Below are 22,372 nucleotides of genomic sequence, written 5' to 3'. Positions count from 1 at the left end.
ACTAAAAGGTTGTAAAGGCCCTAAGTCAGCTTACAAAACACAGTTAGCAGAGGAGAGTTTCGAACCATCGACCTTTGGGTTATGGGCCCAGCAAGCTTCCGCTGAGCCACTCTGCTGTCAACCACCCCAGATGGGACTCGAACCCTTTGGGTAACACAATAATGACAATAAAAGCAGTTAGTATAGTAAGATGGAGGAAAGCATTTGAAAGAGCAGAGAAAAGAATGTGAAATATACATAAATTGCATTCCCAAGCTCATATGCATCTGGAATTGTACAGTAGGTGAATATGTACTTTCTGTATCTGGTTCACTTTACTAAAATGTTGTAAAGGCCCTAAGTCAGCTTACAAAACACAGTTAGCAGAGGATGGTTTCGATCCATCGACCTCTGGGTTATGGGCCCAGCACGCTTCCGCTGCGCCACTCTGCTTTGAACCACACCAGATTGGACTCGAACCCTTTGGGTAATACAACTGCTCATACTGAACCAAAACCCAAAACTTTTAAATGTGGATTATTAAACATCAGATCTCTCTCTTCTAAATCTTTGTTAGTAAATGACTTGATAAATGATCATCAAATTGGTTTATTTTGTCTCACTGAAACGTGGTTGCAGCAGGAAGAATATGTCAGTTTAAATGAGTCAACCCCCCAAAGTCATATTAATTATCATGTTCCTAGATGCACAGGCCGAGGTGGAGGAGTAGCAGCAATATTTCACTCTAGCTTATCAATAATTCCTAGACCTAAACATAGTTATACCTCATTTGAGAGTCTTACTCTTAGCCTTTCACACCCAAACTGGAAAACTCAAAAACCACTATTATTTGTTATCGTGTACCGTCCTCCAGTCCCTTATTCAGAGTTTTTGATTGAATTTTCTGATTTTCTATCTGATTTAGTGCTTAGTACAGATAAAGTCATTATAGTGGGTGACTTTAACATTCATGTAGATGCTGACAGTAACTGTCTGAGCACTGCGTTTAATTCATTATTAGATTCAATTGGTTTTTCCCAAAATGTAAATAAACCCACTCATTGTTTTAGTCACACGTTAGACCTTGTCCTTACATATGGCATTGAAACTGATAATTTAATAGTATTTCCTCATAATTCTCTTCTGTCTGACCATTTTCTAATAACATTTGAATTTACAATAACGGACTATACAGCAGTTAGGAAAAAATTCCACTACAGCAGATGTTTATCTGAAAATGCTGTGAATACATTTAAAGAAATTATTTCTTCATCTTTTTCACCACCATGTGTCAATACTATGGTGAGTAGCCATCTTACTCCTGTGCAAATTGATTATTTAGTTGACGATTCTGCCGCCTCACTGCGTAGGATACTAGATACAGTTGCCCCTTTGAAATAGAAGGCAGTGAATCAGAGGAGCCGACCTCCATGGTACAATTCACAAATGCACAGCTTAAAGCAGGCAACACGAAAGCTAGAGAGGAAGTGGTGTTCCACTAATTTAGAAGAATCCCGGTTAGCCTGGAAAAACAGTTTAAAAACATACAAAAAAGCTCTCCGTGATGCCAGAACAGCATATTATTCCGCATTAATAGAGGAAAACAAGAACAACCCCCGGTTTCTGTTCAGCACTGTAGCCAGGCTGACTAAGAGCCATAGTTCTGTTGAGCCTAGTATTCCCTTAACTTTGAGCAGCAATGACTTTATGACTTTCTTTACTAGTAAAATTGTAGCCATTAGGGAAAAGATTCACCAGATCCTCCCTACAAATATTACGGCTAGATCTTCATGTACAACAGCTATAGAATCCTCAATAAGGCCCCAATCCATCTTAGACTGCTTTTCACCCATAGATCTCACTGAGCTAAGTTCAACTACCGCCTCCTCAAAACTAACAACATGTCTTTTAGACCCTGTTCCAACCAAATTGCTTAAAGATGTTCTACCTTTAATAGACACTTTCATATTAGATTTGATTAACCTATCTTTAGAAACTGGCTATGTACCAAAGGCCTATAAAGTTGCTGTAATCAAACCATTACTTAAAAAACCTTGTCTTGATCCAGGGGATTTAGCCAACTATAGACCAATATCAAATCTCCCGTTTATTTCTAAAATCCTTGAAAAAGTAGTTGCAAAACAATTATGTGATCACCTTTACAGGAATAATTTGTATGAAGACTTTCAGTCAGGATTTAGAGCTCATCACAGTACAGAAACAGCACTGGTAAAAGTCTCCAATGATCTTCTCCTGGCTTCAGATAATGGACTTGTGTCTGTACTCGTCTTACTAGACCTTAGTGCCGCATTTGACACCATTGACCACAACATTTTATTACAGAGACTAGAACATGGATTTGGGATTAAAGGAACCACATTACATTGGTTTAAATCTTATCTGTCAGACAGATTCCAACTTGTTCATGTTAATGATGACTCTTCTTTATGCACCAAAGTCAGCTATGGAGTTCCACAGGGCTCTGTGTTAGGACCAATACTTTTTAATCTCTACATGTCACCTTTAGGCAAAATCATTAGGAAACATTCCATAAACTTCCACTGATATGCAGATGATACCCAGCTCTATTTATCTGTGAAACCAGAAGATACTAACCAATTAGTCAAATTTGAAGCATGTCTAAAAGACATAAAGAACTGGATGTCCTACAATTTCCTACTTCTAAATTCAGACAAAACTGAAATCATCCTCTTTGGGCCTAAAAACATGAGAAATATGCTGTCTAACAATATAGTTACTCTAGATGACATAACTTTGGCCTCTAGTACTACGGTGAGGAACCTTGGAGTTATCTTTGACCAAGATTTGGCGTTTACGTCACATAAAAGACAAATGTCTAGAACAGCCTTCTTCCACCTACGGAACATTGCTAAAATTAGAAGCATCCTGTCTCAAAGTGATGCCGAAAAACTTGTCCATGCATTTGTTACTTCTAGGTTGGACTACTGTAATTCCCTACTTCTGGGGTGTCCTAATAACTCTCTAAAAAGCCTTCAATTAATCCAAAATGCTGCAGCAAGAGTGCTGACTGGATTAGGAAAGAGAGATCATATTTCACCTTCACTAGCTTCTCTTCATTGGCTTCCCATAAAATCTAGAATAGAGTTCAAAACCCTCCTCCTTACATACAAAGCTCTTAATGGTCAAGCTCCATCATATTTAATAGATCTCATAGTCCTGTATCGCCCAATTAGACCACTTCGATCCCAAAATACTGGCCTACTTGTGGTTCCCAGAGTTTGCAAAAGTAGAATGGGAGGCAGAGCCTTTAGCTATCAAGCTCCTCTCCTGTGGAACCAGCTTCCAATCCAAATTCGGGGAGCAGACACCCTCTCTACTTTTAAGACTAGGCTTAAAACTTTCCTTTTTGATAAAGCTTATAGTTAAAAATCCTCACTCAACGCCAGTGCCTTATCCATTAGGCCACTGGGGCATCTCAAACACCTTTACTCATCAGTTCTTCCACCAAACAGTTGCTTCCTAGACAGAGCATAATGTGAGACATGCCATGTTGGCTTTGGGTAACACAATAATGGCCCCAAATGCAGTAGATATAGTGAGTAGAAGGGAAATTTTTAAAAGTGCAAAGAAAAAGATGTGAAACACGTAGAAACTAGATTGCCATGCTGATATGAAACTGGCATTGTACCCCAGATTGGACTCGAACCCTTTGGGTAGCACAATAATGACAATAAAAGCAGTTAGTATAGTAAGATGGAGGAAAGCATTTGAAAGAGCAGAGAAAAGAATGTGAAATATACAATAATTGCATTCCCAAGCTGATATGCATCTGGAATTGTATAGTAGGTGAATATGTACTTTCTGTATCTGGTTCACTTTACTAAGAGGTTGTAAAGGCCCTAAGTCAGCTTACAAAACACAGTTAGCAGAGGATGGTTTCGATCCATCGACCTCTGGGTTATGGGCCCAGCACGCTTCCGCTGCGCCACTCTGCTGTCAACCACCCCAGATGGGACTTGAACCCACAATCCCTGGCTTAGGAGGCCAGTGCCTTATCCATTAGGCCACTGGGGCATCTCAATCACCTTTACTCATCAGTTCTTCCACCAAACAGTTGCTTCCTATACAGAGCATAATGTGAGACATGCCATGTTGGCTTTGGGTAACACAATAATGGCCCCATATGCAGTAGATATAGTGAGTTCAATTCAATTCAACTTTATTTATATAGTGCCAATTCACAACAAAGTCATCTCAGGGCACTTTACAGAATAAAGTCAAGATTATAAAGATATATAAAGAGAACCCAACAATTCCCCCTGGAGCAAGCCATAGGCAACAGTGGAGAGGAAAAACTCCCTTTAACGGAAGAAACCTCCAGCAGAACCAGGCTCAGGGTGGACGGCCATTTGCCTCGACCGGTTGGGGTGAGTGGAAAGGGGAGAGGGAAAAGAACAGAGCAACAAAAAGCAACAACAAAACATTGGGCAGATTGGTAGGACCAGTAGCTTCACGCTGGAAGACACACAGCTTCAAAGCCGGGGGACACCTGCAGAAAGGGACAGAGAGAAGGGGACAGAGGATGACAAAGACAACTACGGGAGAGAACACACAGAGTTAATGACATACAGTGGTGACAATTGCGGGATGAGAGGAGAGGAGAGATGGTCAAGAGGAGGAAAGGAGCTCAGTGCATTGGGGGGTGGGTCCCCCAGCAGTCTAAGCCTATGGCAGCATAACTATAAATAACTATATGCTTTATTAAAAAGGAAGGTTTTAAGCCTAGACTTAAAAGTAGAGAGGCTGTCTGCTTCCCGAATCTGAACTGGGAGCTGGTTTCACAAGAGAGGAGCTTGATAGCTAAAGGCTCTACCTCCCATTCTACTTTTGGAAATTCTGGGAACCACAAGTAGGCCTGCATTCTGAGAGCAAAGTGGTCTACTGGGATGATATGGTGCTATGAGGTCTAAATATGATGGAGCCTGACCATTCAGAGCTTTATATGTAAGAAGCAGGGTTTCAAATTCTATTCTACATTTAATTGGAAGCCAATGGAGAGAAGCTAGTGAAGGTGAAATATGATCTCTCTTGCTAGTTCCAGTCAGCACTCTTGCTGCAGCATTTTGGATTAATTGCAGGCTCTTTAGGGAGTTACTGGGGCATCCTGAAAGTAGGGAATTACAGTAGTCAAACCTAGAGGTAACAAATGCATGGACCAGTTTTTCGGCATCACTTTGAGACAGGATGCTCCTAATTTTGGCAATGTTCCGTAGGTGGAAGAAGGCTGTTCTAGAGATTTGTTTTATATGTGAGTTAAAGGACAGATCCTGATCAAACATAACTCCAAGGTTCCTTGCAGTAGTACTGGAGGCCAGGCTTATGCCATCTAGTGTAACAATATGGTTGGACATCATATCTCTGAGATTTTTGGGCCCAAATACTATGAATTCAGTTTTGTCTGAGTTTAAAAGTAAAAAATTGTGGGACATCCAGGCCTTTATGTCTTGTAGGCATGCTTGAAGCTTTATTAACTGATTATTTTCATCTGGTTCCATATATAAATATAGCTGGGTATCATCAGCATAACAGTGGAAGGGATATTTTTAAAAGTGCAAAGAAAAAGATGTGAAACACGTAGAAACTAGATTGCCATGCTGATATGAAACTGGCATTGTACCCCAGATTGGACTCGAACCCTTTGGGTAACACAATAATGACAATAAAAGCAGTTAGTATAGTAAGATGGAGGAAAGCATTTGAAAGAGCAGAGAAAAGAATTTGAAATATACAAAAATTGCATTCCCAAGCTGATATGCATCTGGAATATTACAGTAGGTGAATATGTACTTTCTGTATCTGGATCACTTTACTTAAAGGTTGTAAAGGCCCTAAGTCAGCTTACAAAACACAGTTAGCAAAGGATAGTTTCAATCTATTGACCTCTGGGTTATGGGCCCAGCACGCTTCCGCTGCGCCACTCTGCTTTCAACCACGCCAGATTGGACTCGAACCCTTTGGGTAACACAATAATGACAATAAAAGCAGTTAGTATAGTAAGATGGAGGAAAGCATTTGAAAGAGCAGAGAAAAGAATGTGAAATATACAAAAATTGCATTCCCAAGCTGATATGCATCTGGAATATTACAGTAGGTGAATATGTACTTTCTGTATCTGGATCACTTTACTTAAAGGTTGTAAAGGCCCTAAGTCAGCTTACAAAACACAGTTAGCAAAGGATGGTTTCAATCTATTGACCTCTGGGTTATGGGCCCAGCACGCTTTTGCTGCGCTACTCTGCTGTCAACCACCCCAGATGGGACTCGAACCCACAATCCCTGGCTTAGGAGGCCAGTGCATTATCCATTAGGCCACTGGGGCATCACAAACACCTTTACTCCTCAGTTCTTCCAACTAACAGTTGCTTCCTATACAGAGCATAATGTGAGACATGCCATGTTGGCTTTGGGTAACACAGTAATGGCCCCAAATGCAGTAGATATAGTGAGTAGAAGGGAAAAGATGTGAAATACGTAGAAACTAGATTGCCATGCTGAGATGAAACTGGCATTGTACACCAGATTGGACTCGAACCCTTTGGGTAACACAATAATGGCCCCAAATGTAGTAGATATAGTGAGTAGAAGGGAAATTTTTAAAAGTGCAAAGAAAAAGATGTGAAACACATAGAAACTAGTTTCCAATGCTGATATGAAACTGGCATTGTACCCCAGATTGGACTCGAACCCTTTGGGTAACAAAATAATGACAATAAAAGCAGTTAGTATAGTAAGATGGAGGAAACCATTTAAAAGAGCAGAGAAAGGAATTTGAAATATACAAAAATTGCATTCCCAAGCTGATATGCATCTGGAATTGTACAGGAGGTGAATATTTACTTTCTGTATCTGGTTCAGTTTACTAAAAGGTTGTAAAGGCCCTAAGTCAGCTTACAAAACACAGTTAGCAGAGGATGGTTTCGATCCATCGACCTCTGGGTTATGGGTCCAGCACGCTTCCGCTGTACCACTCTGCTGTCAACCACCCCAGATAGGACTTGAACCCACAATCCCTGGCTTAGGAGGCCAGTGCCTTATCCAATAGGCCACTGGGGCATCTCAAACACCTTTACTCATCAGTTCTTCCACCAAACAGTTGCTTCCTATACAGAGCATAATGTGAGCCATGCCATGTTGGCTTTGGGTAACACAATAATGGCCCCAAATGCAGTAGATATAGTGAGTAGAAGGGAAATTTTTAAAAGTGCAAAGAAAAAGATGTGAAACACGTAGAAACTAGAATGCCATGCTGATATGAAACTGGCATTGTACCCCAGATTGGACTCGAACCCTTTGGGTAACACAATAATGACAATAAAAGCAGTTAGTATAGTAAGATGGAGGAAAGCATTTGAAAGAGCAGAGAAAAGAATGTGAAATATACAAAAATTGCATTCCCAAGCTGATATGCATCTGGAATATTACAGTAGGTGAATATGTACTTTCTGTATCTGGTTCACTTTACTAAAAGGTTGTAAAGGCCCTAAGTCAGCTTACAAAACACAGTTAGCAGAGGAGAGTTTCGAACCATCGACCTTTGGGTTATGGGCCCAGCAAGCTTCCGCTGAGCCACTCTGCTGTCAACCACCCCAGATGGGACTCGAACCCTTTGGGTAACACAATAATGACAATAAAAGCAGTTAGTATAGTAAGATGGAGGAAAGCATTTGAAAGAGCAGAGAAAAGAATGTGAAATATACATAAATTGCATTCCCAAGCTCATATGCATCTGGAATTGTACAGTAGGTGAATATGTACTTTCTGTATCTGGTTCACTTTACTAAAATGTTGTAAAGGCCCTAAGTCAGCTTACAAAACACAGTTAGCAGAGGATGGTTTCGATCCATCGACCTCTGGGTTATGGGCCCAGCACGCTTCCGCTGCGCCACTCTGCTTTGAACCACACCAGATTGGACTCGAACCCTTTGGGTAATACAACTGCTCATACTGAACCAAAACCCAAAACTTTTAAATGTGGATTATTAAACATCAGATCTCTCTCTTCTAAATCTTTGTTAGTAAATGACTTGATAAATGATCATCAAATTGGTTTATTTTGTCTCACTGAAACGTGGTTGCAGCAGGAAGAATATGTCAGTTTAAATGAGTCAACCCCCCAAAGTCATATTAATTATCATGTTCCTAGATGCACAGGCCGAGGTGGAGGAGTAGCAGCAATATTTCACTCTAGCTTATCAATAATTCCTAGACCTAAACATAGTTATACCTCATTTGAGAGTCTTACTCTTAGCCTTTCACACCCAAACTGGAAAACTCAAAAACCACTATTATTTGTTATCGTGTACCGTCCTCCAGTCCCTTATTCAGAGTTTTTGATTGAATTTTCTGATTTTCTATCTGATTTAGTGCTTAGTACAGATAAAGTCATTATAGTGGGTGACTTTAACATTCATGTAGATGCTGACAGTAACTGTCTGAGCACTGCGTTTAATTCATTATTAGATTCAATTGGTTTTTCCCAAAATGTAAATAAACCCACTCATTGTTTTAGTCACACGTTAGACCTTGTCCTTACATATGGCATTGAAACTGATAATTTAATAGTATTTCCTCATAATTCTCTTCTGTCTGACCATTTTCTAATAACATTTGAATTTACAATAACGGACTATACAGCAGTTAGGAAAAAATTCCACTACAGCAGATGTTTATCTGAAAATGCTGTGAATACATTTAAAGAAATTATTTCTTCATCTTTTTCACCACCATGTGTCAATACTATGGTGAGTAGCCATCTTACTCCTGTGCAAATTGATTATTTAGTTGACGATTCTGCCGCCTCACTGCGTAGGATACTAGATACAGTTGCCCCTTTGAAATAGAAGGCAGTGAATCAGAGGAGCCGACCTCCATGGTACAATTCACAAATGCACAGCTTAAAGCAGGCAACACGAAAGCTAGAGAGGAAGTGGTGTTCCACTAATTTAGAAGAATCCCGGTTAGCCTGGAAAAACAGTTTAAAAACATACAAAAAAGCTCTCCGTGATGCCAGAACAGCATATTATTCCGCATTAATAGAGGAAAACAAGAACAACCCCCGGTTTCTGTTCAGCACTGTAGCCAGGCTGACTAAGAGCCATAGTTCTGTTGAGCCTAGTATTCCCTTAACTTTGAGCAGCAATGACTTTATGACTTTCTTTACTAGTAAAATTGTAGCCATTAGGGAAAAGATTCACCAGATCCTCCCTACAAATATTACGGCTAGATCTTCATGTACAACAGCTATAGAATCCTCAATAAGGCCCCAATCCATCTTAGACTGCTTTTCACCCATAGATCTCACTGAGCTAAGTTCAACTACCGCCTCCTCAAAACTAACAACATGTCTTTTAGACCCTGTTCCAACCAAATTGCTTAAAGATGTTCTACCTTTAATAGACACTTTCATATTAGATTTGATTAACCTATCTTTAGAAACTGGCTATGTACCAAAGGCCTATAAAGTTGCTGTAATCAAACCATTACTTAAAAAACCTTGTCTTGATCCAGGGGATTTAGCCAACTATAGACCAATATCAAATCTCCCGTTTATTTCTAAAATCCTTGAAAAAGTAGTTGCAAAACAATTATGTGATCACCTTTACAGGAATAATTTGTATGAAGACTTTCAGTCAGGATTTAGAGCTCATCACAGTACAGAAACAGCACTGGTAAAAGTCTCCAATGATCTTCTCCTGGCTTCAGATAATGGACTTGTGTCTGTACTCGTCTTACTAGACCTTAGTGCCGCATTTGACACCATTGACCACAACATTTTATTACAGAGACTAGAACATGGATTTGGGATTAAAGGAACCACATTACATTGGTTTAAATCTTATCTGTCAGACAGATTCCAACTTGTTCATGTTAATGATGACTCTTCTTTATGCACCAAAGTCAGCTATGGAGTTCCACAGGGCTCTGTGTTAGGACCAATACTTTTTAATCTCTACATGTCACCTTTAGGCAAAATCATTAGGAAACATTCCATAAACTTCCACTGATATGCAGATGATACCCAGCTCTATTTATCTGTGAAACCAGAAGATACTAACCAATTAGTCAAATTTGAAGCATGTCTAAAAGACATAAAGAACTGGATGTCCTACAATTTCCTACTTCTAAATTCAGACAAAACTGAAATCATCCTCTTTGGGCCTAAAAACATGAGAAATATGCTGTCTAACAATATAGTTACTCTAGATGACATAACTTTGGCCTCTAGTACTACGGTGAGGAACCTTGGAGTTATCTTTGACCAAGATTTGGCGTTTACGTCACATAAAAGACAAATGTCTAGAACAGCCTTCTTCCACCTACGGAACATTGCTAAAATTAGAAGCATCCTGTCTCAAAGTGATGCCGAAAAACTTGTCCATGCATTTGTTACTTCTAGGTTGGACTACTGTAATTCCCTACTTCTGGGGTGTCCTAATAACTCTCTAAAAAGCCTTCAATTAATCCAAAATGCTGCAGCAAGAGTGCTGACTGGATTAGGAAAGAGAGATCATATTTCACCTTCACTAGCTTCTCTTCATTGGCTTCCCATAAAATCTAGAATAGAGTTCAAAACCCTCCTCCTTACATACAAAGCTCTTAATGGTCAAGCTCCATCATATTTAATAGATCTCATAGTCCTGTATCGCCCAATTAGACCACTTCGATCCCAAAATACTGGCCTACTTGTGGTTCCCAGAGTTTGCAAAAGTAGAATGGGAGGCAGAGCCTTTAGCTATCAAGCTCCTCTCCTGTGGAACCAGCTTCCAATCCAAATTCGGGGAGCAGACACCCTCTCTACTTTTAAGACTAGGCTTAAAACTTTCCTTTTTGATAAAGCTTATAGTTAAAAATCCTCACTCAACGCCAGTGCCTTATCCATTAGGCCACTGGGGCATCTCAAACACCTTTACTCATCAGTTCTTCCACCAAACAGTTGCTTCCTAGACAGAGCATAATGTGAGACATGCCATGTTGGCTTTGGGTAACACAATAATGGCCCCAAATGCAGTAGATATAGTGAGTAGAAGGGAAATTTTTAAAAGTGCAAAGAAAAAGATGTGAAACACGTAGAAACTAGATTGCCATGCTGATATGAAACTGGCATTGTACCCCAGATTGGACTCGAACCCTTTGGGTAGCACAATAATGACAATAAAAGCAGTTAGTATAGTAAGATGGAGGAAAGCATTTGAAAGAGCAGAGAAAAGAATGTGAAATATACAATAATTGCATTCCCAAGCTGATATGCATCTGGAATTGTATAGTAGGTGAATATGTACTTTCTGTATCTGGTTCACTTTACTAAGAGGTTGTAAAGGCCCTAAGTCAGCTTACAAAACACAGTTAGCAGAGGATGGTTTCGATCCATCGACCTCTGGGTTATGGGCCCAGCACGCTTCCGCTGCGCCACTCTGCTGTCAACCACCCCAGATGGGACTTGAACCCACAATCCCTGGCTTAGGAGGCCAGTGCCTTATCCATTAGGCCACTGGGGCATCTCAATCACCTTTACTCATCAGTTCTTCCACCAAACAGTTGCTTCCTATACAGAGCATAATGTGAGACATGCCATGTTCGCTTTGGGTAACACAATAATGGCCCCATATGCAGTAGATATAGTGAGTTCAATTCAATTCAACTTTATTTATATAGTGCCAATTCACAACAAAGTCATCTCAGGGCACTTTACAGAATAAAGTCAAGATTATAAAGATATATAAAGAGAACCCAACAATTCCCCCTGGAGCAAGCCATAGGCAACAGTGGAGAGGAAAAACTCCCTTTAACGGAAGAAACCTCCAGCAGAACCAGGCTCAGGGTGGACGGCCATTTGCCTCGACCGGTTGGGGTGAGTGGAAAGGGGAGAGGGAAAAGAACAGAGCAACAAAAAGCAACAACAAAACATTGGGCAGATTGGTAGGACCAGTAGCTTCACGCTGGAAGACACACAGCTTCAAAGCCGGGGGACACCTGCAGAAAGGGACAGAGAGAAGGGGACAGAGGATGACAAAGACAACTACGGGAGAGAACACACAGAGTTAATGACATACAGTGGTGACAATTGCGGGATGAGAGGAGAGGAGAGATGGTCAAGAGGAGGAAAGGAGCTCAGTGCATTGGGGGGTGGGTCCCCCAGCAGTCTAAGCCTATGGCAGCATAACTATAAATAACTATATGCTTTATTAAAAAGGAAGGTTTTAAGCCTAGACTTAAAAGTAGAGAGGCTGTATGCTTCCCGAATCTGAACTGGGAGCTGGTTTCACAAGAGAGGAGCTTGATAGCTAAAGGCTCTACCTCCCATTCTACTTTTGGAAATTCTGGGAACCACAAGTAGGCCTGCATTCTGAGAGCAAAGTGGTCTACTGGGATGATATGGTGCTATGAGGTCTAAATATGATGGAGCCTGACCATTCAGAGCTTTATATGTAAGAAGCAGGGTTTCAAATTCTATTCTACATTTAATTGGAAGCCAATGGAGAGAAGCTAGTGAAGGTGAAATATGATCTCTCTTGCTAGTTCCAGTCAGCACTCTTGCTGCAGCATTTTGGATTAATTGCAGGCTCTTTAGGGAGTTACTGGGGCATCCTGAAAGTAGGGAATTACAGTAGTCAAACCTAGAGGTAACAAATGCATGGACCAGTTTTTCGGCATCACTTTGAGACAGGATGCTCCTAATTTTGGCAATGTTCCGTAGGTGGAAGAAGGCTGTTCTAGAGATTTGTTTTATATGTGAGTTAAAGGACAGATCCTGATCAAACATAACTCCAAGGTTCCTTGCAGTAGTACTGGAGGCCAGGCTTATGCCATCTAGTGTAACAATATGGTTGGACATCATATCTCTGAGATTTTTGGGCCCAAATACTATGAATTCAGTTTTGTCTGAGTTTAAAAGTAAAAAATTGTGGGACATCCAGGCCTTTATGTCTTGTAGGCATGCTTGAAGCTTTATTAACTGATTATTTTCATCTGGTTCCATATATAAATATAGCTGGGTATCATCAGCATAACAGTGGAAGGGATATTTTTAAAAGTGCAAAGAAAAAGATGTGAAACACGTAGAAACTAGATTGCCATGCTGATATGAAACTGGCATTGTACCCCAGATTGGACTCGAACCCTTTGGGTAACACAATAATGACAATAAAAGCAGTTAGTATAGTAAGATGGAGGAAAGCATTTGAAAGAGCAGAGAAAAGAATGTGAAATATACAAAAATTGCATTCCCAAGCTGATATGCATCTGGAATATTACAGTAGGTGAATATGTACTTTCTGTATCTGGATCACTTTACTTAAAGGTTGTAAAGGCCCTAAGTCAGCTTACAAAACACAGTTAGCAAAGGATGGTTTCAATCTATTGACCTCTGGGTTATGGGCCCAGCACGCTTCCGCTGCGCCACTCTGCTTTCAACCACGCCAGATTGGACTCGAACCCTTTGGGTAACACAATAATGACAATAAAAGCAGTTAGTATAGTAAGATGGAGGAAAGCATTTGAAAGAGCAGAGAAAAGAATGTGAAATATACAAAAATTGCATTCCCAAGCTGATATGCATCTGGAATATTACAGTAGGTGAATATGTACTTTCTGTATCTGGATCACTTTACTTAAAGGTTGTAAAGGCCCTAAGTCAGCTTACAAAACACAGTTAGCAAAGGATGGTTTCAATCTATTGACCTCTGGGTTATGGGCCCAGCACGCTTTTGCTGCGCCACTCTGCTGTCAACCACCCCAGATGGGACTCGAACCCACAATCCCTGGCTTAGGAGGCCAGTGCATTATCCATTAGGCCACTGGGGCATCACAAACACCTTTACTCCTCAGTTCTTCCAACTAACAGTTGCTTCCTATACAGAGCATAATGTGAGACATGCCATGTTGGCTTTGGGTAACACAGTAATGGCTCCAAATGCAGTAGATATAGTGAGTAGAAGGGAAAAGATGTGAAATACGTAGAAACTAGATTGCCATGCTGAGATGAAACTGGCATTGTACACCAGATTGGACTCGAACCCTTTGGGTAACACAATAATGGCCCCAAATGTAGTAGATATAGTGAGTAGAAGGGAAATTTTTAAAAGTGCAAAGAAAAAGATGTGAAACACATAGAAACTAGTTTCCAATGCTGATATGAAACTGGCATTGTACCCCAGATTGGACTCGAACCCTTTGGGTAACACAATAATGACAATAAAAGCAGTTAGTATAGTAAGATGGAGGAAACCATTTAAAAGAGCAGAGAAAGGAATTTGAAATATACAAAAATTGCATTCCCAAGCTGATATGCATCTGGAATTGTACAGGAGGTGAATATTTACTTTCTGTATCTGGTTCAGTTTACTAAAAGGTTGTAAAGGCCCTAAGTCAGCTTACAAAACACAGTTAGCAGAGGATGGTTTCGATCCATCGACCTCTGGGTTATGGGTCCAGCACGCTTCCGCTGTACCACTCTGCTGTCAACCACCCCAGATAGGACTTGAACCCACAATCCCTGGCTTAGGAGGCCAGTGCCTTATCCAATAGGCCACTGGGGCATCTCAAACACCTTTACTCATCAGTTCTTCCACCAAACAGTTGCTTCCCATACAGAGCATAATGTGAGCCATGCCATGTTGGCTTTGGGTAACACAATAATGGCCCCAAATGCAGTAGATATAGTGAGTAGAAGGGAAATTTTTAAAAGTGCAAAGAAAAAGATGTGAAACACGTAGAAACTAGAATGCCATGCTGATATGAAACTGGCATTGTACCCCAGATTGGACTCGAACCCTTTGGGTAACACAATAATGACAATAAAAGCAGTTAGTATAGTAAGATGGAGGAAAGCATTTGAAAGAGCAGAGAAAAGAATGTGAAATATACAAAAATTGCATTCCCAAGCTGATATGCATCTGGAATATTACAGTAGGTGAATATGTACTTTCTGTATCTGGTTCACTTTACTAAAAGGTTGTAAAGGCCCTAAGTCAGCTTACAAAACACAGTTAGCAGAGGATAGTTTCGAACCATCGACCTTTGGGTTATGGGCCCAGCACGCTTCCGCTGAGCCACTCTGCTGTCAACCACCCCACATGGGACTCGAACCCTTTGGGTAACACAATAATGACAATAAAAGCAGTTAGTATAGTAAGATGGAGGAAAGCATTTGAAAGAGCAGAGAAAAGAATGTGAAATATACATAAATTGTATTCCCAAGCTCATATGCATCTGGAATTGTACAGTAGGTGAATATGTACTTTCTGTATCTGGTTCACTTTACTAAAAGGTTGTAAAGGCCCTAAGTCAGCTTACAAAACACAGTTAGCAGAGGATGGTTTCGATCCATCGACCTCTGGGTTATGGGCCCAGCACGCTTCCGCTGCGCCACTCTGCTTTGAACCACACCAGATTGGACTCGAACCCTTTGGGTAATACAACTGCTCATACTGAACCAAAACCCAAAACTTTTAAATGTGGATTATTAAACATCAGATCTCTCTCTTCTAAATCTTTGTTAGTAAATGACTTGATAAATGATCATCAAATTGGTTTATTTTGTCTCACTGAAACGTGGTTGCAGCAGGAAGAATATGTCAGTTTAAATGAGTCAACCCCCCAAAGTCATATTAATTATCATGTTCCTAGATGCACAGGCCGAGGTGGAGGAGTAGCAGCAATATTTCACTCTAGCTTATCAATAATTCCTAGACCTAAACATAGTTATACCTCATTTGAGAGTCTTACTCTTAGCCTTTCACACCCAAACTGGAAAACTCAAAAACCACTATTATTTGTTATCGTGTACCGTCCTCCAGTCCCTTATTCAGAGTTTTTGATTGAATTTTCTGATTTTCTATCTGATTTAGTGCTTAGTACAGATAAAGTCATTATAGTGGGTGACTTTAACATTCATGTAGATGCTGACAGTAACTGTCTGAGCACTGCGTTTAATTCATTATTAGATTCAATTGGTTTTTCCCAAAATGTAAATAAACCCACTCATTGTTTTAGTCACACGTTAGACCTTGTCCTTACATATGGCATTGAAACTGATAATTTAATAGTATTTCCTCATAATTCTCTTCTGTCTGACCATTTTCTAATAACATTTGAATTTACAATAACGGACTATACAGCAGTTAGGAAAAAATTCCACTACAGCAGATGTTTATCTGAAAATGCTGTGAATACATTTAAAGAAATTATTTCTTCATCTTTTTCACCACCATGTGTCAATACTATGGTGAGTAGCCATCTTACTCCTGTGCAAATTGATTATTTAGTCGACGATTCTGCCGCCTCACTGCGTAGGATACTAGATACAGTTGCCCCTTTGAAATAGAAGGCAGTGAATCAGAGGAGCCGACCTCCATGGTACAATTCACAAATGCACAGCTTAAAGCAGGCAACACGAAAGCTAGAGAGGAAGTGGTGTTCCACTAATTTAGAAGAATCCCGGTTAGCCTGGAAAAACAGTTTAAAAACATACAAAAAAGCTCTCCGTGATGCCAGAACAGCATATTATTCCGCATTAATAGAGGAAAACAAGAACAACCCCCGGTTTCTGTTCAGCACTGTAGCCAGGCTGACTAAGAGCCATAGTTCTGTTGAGCCTAGTATTCCCTTAACTTTGAGCAGCAATGACTTTATGACTTTCTTTACTAGTAAAATTGTAGCCATTAGGGAAAAGATTCACCAGATCCTCCCTACAAATATTACGGCTAGATCTTCATGTACAACAGCTATAGAATCCTCAATAAGGCCCCAATCCATCTTAGACTGCTTTTCACCCATAGATCTCACTGAGCTAAGTTCAACTACCGCCTCCTCAAAACTAACAACATGTCTTTTAGACCCTGTTCCAACCAAATTGCTTAAAGATGTTCTACCTTTAATAGACACTTTCATATTAGATTTGATTAACCTATCTTTAGAAACTGGCTATGTACCAAAGGCCTATAAAGTTGCTGTAATCAAACCATTACTTAAAAAACCTTGTCTTGATCCAGGGGATTTAGCCAACTATAGACCAATATCAAATCTCCCGTTTATTTCTAAAATCCTTGAAAAAGTAGTTGCAAAACAATTATGTGATCACCTTTACAGGAATAATTTGTATGAAGACTTTCAGTCAGGATTTAGAGCTCATCACAGTACAGAAACAGCACTGGTAAAAGTCTCCAATGATCTTCTCCTGGCTTCAGATAATGGACTTGTGTCTGTACTCGTCTTACTAGACCTTAGTGCCGCATTTGACACCATTGACCACAACATTTTATTACAGAGACTAGAACATGGATTTGGGATTAAAGGAACCACATTACATTGGTTTAAATCTTATCTGTCAGACAGATTCCAACTTGTTCATGTTAATGATGACTCTTCTTTATGCACCAAAGTCAGCTATGGAGTTCCACAGGGCTCTGTGTTAGGACCAATACTTTTTAATCTCTACATGTCACCTTTAGGCAAAATCATTAGGAAACATTCCATAAACGTCCACTGATATGCAGATGATACCCAGCTCTATTTATCTGTGAAACCAGAAGATACTAACCAATTAGTCAAATTTGAAGCATGTCTAAAAGACATAAAGAACTGGATGTCCTACAATTTCCTACTTCTAAATTCAGACAAAACTGAAATCATCCTCTTTGGGCCTAAAAACATGAGAAATATGCTGTCTAACAATATAGTTACTCTAGATGACATAACTTTGGCCTCTAGTACTACGGTGAGGAACCTTGGAGTTATCTTTGACCAAGATTTGGCGTTTACGTCACATAAAAGACAAATGTCTAGAACAGCCTTCTTCCACCTACGGAACATTGCTAAAATTAGAAGCATCCTGTCTCAAAGTGATGCCGAAAAACTTGTCCATGCATTTGTTACTTCTAGGTTGGACTACTGTAATTCCCTACTTCTGGGGTGTCCTAATAACTCTCTAAAAAGCCTTCAATTAATCCAAAATGCTGCAGCAAGAGTGCTGACTGGATTAGGAAAGAGAGATCATATTTCACCTTCACTAGCTTCTCTTCATTGGCTTCCCATAAAATCTAGAATAGAGTTCAAAACCCTCCTCCTTACATACAAAGCTCTTAATGGTCAAGCTCCATCATATTTAATAGATCTCATAGTCCTGTATCGCCCAATTAGACCACTTCGATCCCAAAATACTGGCCTACTTGTGGTTCCCAGAGTTTGCAAAAGTAGAATGGGAGGCAGAGCCTTTAGCTATCAAGCTCCTCTCCTGTGGAACCAGCTTCCAATCCAAATTCGGGGAGCAGACACCCTCTCTACTTTTAAGACTAGGCTTAAAACTTTCCTTTTTGATAAAGCTTATAGTTAAAAATCCTCACTCAACGCCAGTGCCTTATCCATTAGGCCACTGGGGCATCTCAAACACCTTTACTCATCAGTTCTTCCACCAAACAGTTGCTTCCTAGACAGAGCATAATGTGAGACATGCCATGTTGGCTTTGGGTAACACAATAATGGCCCCAAATGCAGTAGATATAGTGAGTAGAAGGGAAATTTTTAAAAGTGCAAAGAAAAAGATGTGAAACACGTAGAAACTAGATTGCCATGCTGATATGAAACTGGCATTGTACCCCAGATTGGACTCGAACCCTTTGGGTAGCACAATAATGACAATAAAAGCAGTTAGTATAGTAAGATGGAGGAAAGCATTTGAAAGAGCAGAGAAAAGAATGTGAAATATACAATAATTGCATTCCCAAGCTGATATGCATCTGGAATTGTATAGTAGGTGAATATGTACTTTCTGTATCTGGTTCACTTTACTAAGAGGTTGTAAAGGCCCTAAGTCAGCTTACAAAACACAGTTAGCAGAGGATGGTTTCGATCCATCGACCTCTGGGTTATGGGCCCAGCACGCTTCCGCTGCGCCACTCTGCTGTCAACCACCCCAGATGGGACTTGAACCCACAATCCCTGGCTTAGGAGGCCAGTGCCTTATCCATTAGGCCACTGGGGCATCTCAATCACCTTTACTCATCAGTTCTTCCACCAAACAGTTGCTTCCTATACAGAGCATAATGTGAGACATGCCATGTTGGCTTTGGGTAACACAATAATGGCCCCATATGCAGTAGATATAGTGAGTTCAATTCAATTCAACTTTATTTATATAGTGCCAATTCACAACAAAGTCATCTCAGGGCACTTTACAGAATAAAGTCAAGATTATAAAGATATATAAAGAGAACCCAACAATTCCCCCTGGAGCAAGCCATAGGCAACAGTGGAGAGGAAAAACTCCCTTTAACGGAAGAAACCTCCAGCAGAACCAGGCTCAGGGTGGACGGCCATTTGCCTCGACCGGTTGGGGTGAGTGGAAAGGGGAGAGGGAAAAGAACAGAGCAACAAAAAGCAACAACAAAACATTGGGCAGATTGGTAGGACCAGTAGCTTCACGCTGGAAGACACACAGCTTCAAAGCCGGGGGACACCTGCAGAAAGGGACAGAGAGAAGGGGACAGAGGATGACAAAGACAACTACGGGAGAGAACACACAGAGTTAATGACATACAGTGGTGACAATTGCGGGATGAGAGGAGAGGAGAGATGGTCAAGAGGAGGAAAGGAGCTCAGTGCATTGGGGGGTGGGTCCCCCAGCAGTCTAAGCCTATGGCAGCATAACTATAAATAACTATATGCTTTATTAAAAAGGAAGGTTTTAAGCCTAGACTTAAAAGTAGAGAGGCTGTATGCTTCCCGAATCTGAACTGGGAGCTGGTTTCACAAGAGAGGAGCTTGATAGCTAAAGGCTCTACCTCCCATTCTACTTTTGGAAATTCTGGGAACCACAAGTAGGCCTGCATTCTGAGAGCAAAGTGGTCTACTGGGATGATATGGTGCTATGAGGTCTTCTAAATATGATGGAGCCTGACCATTCAGAGCTTTATATGTAAGAAGCAGGGTTTCAAATTCTATTCTACATTTAATTGGAAGCCAATGGAGAGAAGCTAGTGAAGGTGAAATATGATCTCTCTTGCTAGTTCCAGTCAGCACTCTTGCTGCAGCATTTTGGATTAATTGCAGGCTCTTTAGGGAGTTACTGGGGCATCCTGAAAGTAGGGAATTACAGTAGTCAAACCTAGAGGTAACAAATGCATGGACCAGTTTTTCGGCATCACTTTGAGACAGGATGCTCCTAATTTTGGCAATGTTCCGTAGGTGGAAGAAGGCTGTTCTAGAGATTTGTTTTATATGTGAGTTAAAGGACAGATCCTGATCAAACATAACTCCAAGGTTCCTTGCAGTAGTACTGGAGGCCAGGCTTATGCCATCTAGTGTAACAATATGGTTGGACATCATATCTCTGAGATTTTTGGGCCCAAATACTATGAATTCAGTTTTGTCTGAGTTTAAAAGTAAAAAATTGTGGGACATCCAGGCCTTTATGTCTTGTAGGCATGCTTGAAGCTTTATTAACTGATTATTTTCATCTGGTTCCATATATAAATATAGCTGGGTATCATCAGCATAACAGTGGAAGGGATATTTTTAAAAGTGCAAAGAAAAAGATGTGAAACACGTAGAAACTAGATTGCCATGCTGATATGAAACTGGCATTGTACCCCAGATTGGACTCGAACCCTTTGGGTAACACAATAATGACAATAAAAGCAGTTAGTATAGTAAGATGGAGGAAAGCATTTGAAAGAGCAGAGAAAAGAATGTGAAATATACAAAAATTGCATTCCCAAGCTGATATGCATCTGGAATATTACAGTAGGTGAATATGTACTTTCTGTATCTGGATCACTTTACTTAAAGGTTGTAAAGGCCCTAAGTCAGCTTACAAAACACAGTTAGCAAAGGATGGTTTCAATCTATTGACCTCTGGGTTATGGGCCCAGCACGCTTCCGCTGCGCCACTCTGCTTTCAACCACGCCAGATTGGACTCGAACCCTTTGGGTAACACAATAATGACAATAAAAGCAGTTAGTATAGTAAGATGGAGGAAAGCATTTGAAAGAGCAGAGAAAAGAATGTGAAATATACAAAAATTGCATTCCCAAGCTGATATGCATCTGGAATATTACAGTAGGTGAATATGTACTTTCTGTATCTGGATCACTTTACTTAAAGGTTGTAAAGGCCCTAAGTCAGCTTACAAAACACAGTTAGCAAAGGATGGTTTCAATCTATTGACCTCTGGGTTATGGGCCCAGCACGCTTTTGCTGCGCCACTCTGCTGTCAACCACCCCAGATGGGACTCGAACCCACAATCCCTGGCTTAGGAGGCCAGTGCATTATCCATTAGGCCACTGGGGCATCACAAACACCTTTACTCCTCAGTTCTTCCAACTAACAGTTGCTTCCTATACAGAGCATAATGTGAGACATGCCATGTTGGCTTTGGGTAACACAGTAATGGCCACAAATGCAGTAGATATAGTGAGTAGAAGGGAAAAGATGTGAAATACGTAGAAACTAGATTGCCATGCTGAGATGAAACTGGCATTGTACACCAGATTGGACTCGAACCCTTTGGGTAACACAATAATGGCCCCAAATGTAGTAGATATAGTGAGTAGAAGGGAAATTTTTAAAAGTGCAAAGAAAAAGATGTGAAACACATAGAAACTAGTTTCCAATGCTGATATGAAACTGGCATTGTACCCCAGATTGGACTCGAACCCTTTGGGTAACACAATAATGACAATAAAAGCAGTTAGTATAGTAAGATGGAGGAAACCATTTAAAAGAGCAGAGAAAGGAATTTGAAATATACAAAAATTGCATTCCCAAGCTGATATGCATCTGGAATTGTACAGGAGGTGAATATTTACTTTCTGTATCTGGTTCAGTTTACTAAAAGGTTGTAAAGGCCCTAAGTCAGCTTACAAAACACAGTTAGCAGAGGATGGTTTCGATCCATCGACCTCTGGGTTATGGGTCCAGCACGCTTCCGCTGTACCACTCTGCTGTCAACCACCCCAGATAGGACTTGAACCCACAATCCCTGGCTTAGGAGGCCAGTGCCTTATCCAATAGGCCACTGGGGCATCTCAAACACCTTTACTCATCAGTTCTTCCACCAAACAGTTGCTTCCTATACAGAGCATAATGTGAGCCATGCCATGTTGGCTTTGGGTAACACAATAATGGCCCCAAATGCAGTAGATATAGTGAGTAGAAGGGAAATTTTTAAAAGTGCAAAGAAAAAGATGTGAAACACGTAGAAACTAGAATGCCATGCTGATATGAAACTGGCATTGTACCCCAGATTGGACTCGAACCCTTTGGGTAACACAATAATGACAATAAAAGCAGTTAGTATAGTAAGATGGAGGAAAGCATTTGAAAGAGCAGAGAAAAGAATGTGAAATATACATAAA

At 40.4% G+C, this 22,372-nt stretch overlaps 3 non-coding genes across 3 annotated transcripts; all 3 read right to left on the bottom strand.

Moving 5' to 3' along the window:
* Positions 1-3,962: 3,962 nt before the first annotated feature.
* Positions 3,963-4,035, bottom strand: trnar-ccu (transfer RNA arginine (anticodon CCU)). Its single transcript has one exon. It is a non-coding gene; the product is annotated as a tRNA-Arg (tRNA).
* A 7,408-nt stretch (positions 4,036-11,443) lies between these two features.
* Positions 11,444-11,516, bottom strand: trnar-ccu (transfer RNA arginine (anticodon CCU)). The gene has a single exon. It is a non-coding gene; the product is annotated as a tRNA-Arg (tRNA).
* A 7,408-nt stretch (positions 11,517-18,924) lies between these two features.
* On the bottom strand, positions 18,925-18,997 carry trnar-ccu (transfer RNA arginine (anticodon CCU)). Its single transcript has one exon. It is a non-coding gene; the product is annotated as a tRNA-Arg (tRNA).
* Between the last annotated feature and the right edge of the window lie 3,375 nt (positions 18,998-22,372).

The sequence above is a fragment of the Channa argus genome, unplaced genomic scaffold (genome assembly GCF_033026475.1).
Source record: "Channa argus isolate prfri unplaced genomic scaffold, Channa argus male v1.0 Contig013, whole genome shotgun sequence".
Taxonomy (NCBI): domain Eukaryota; kingdom Metazoa; phylum Chordata; class Actinopteri; order Anabantiformes; family Channidae; genus Channa; species Channa argus.
Note: the sequence above shows the minus strand (reverse complement) of the source record. Positions and strands in the feature narration are given on the sequence as shown.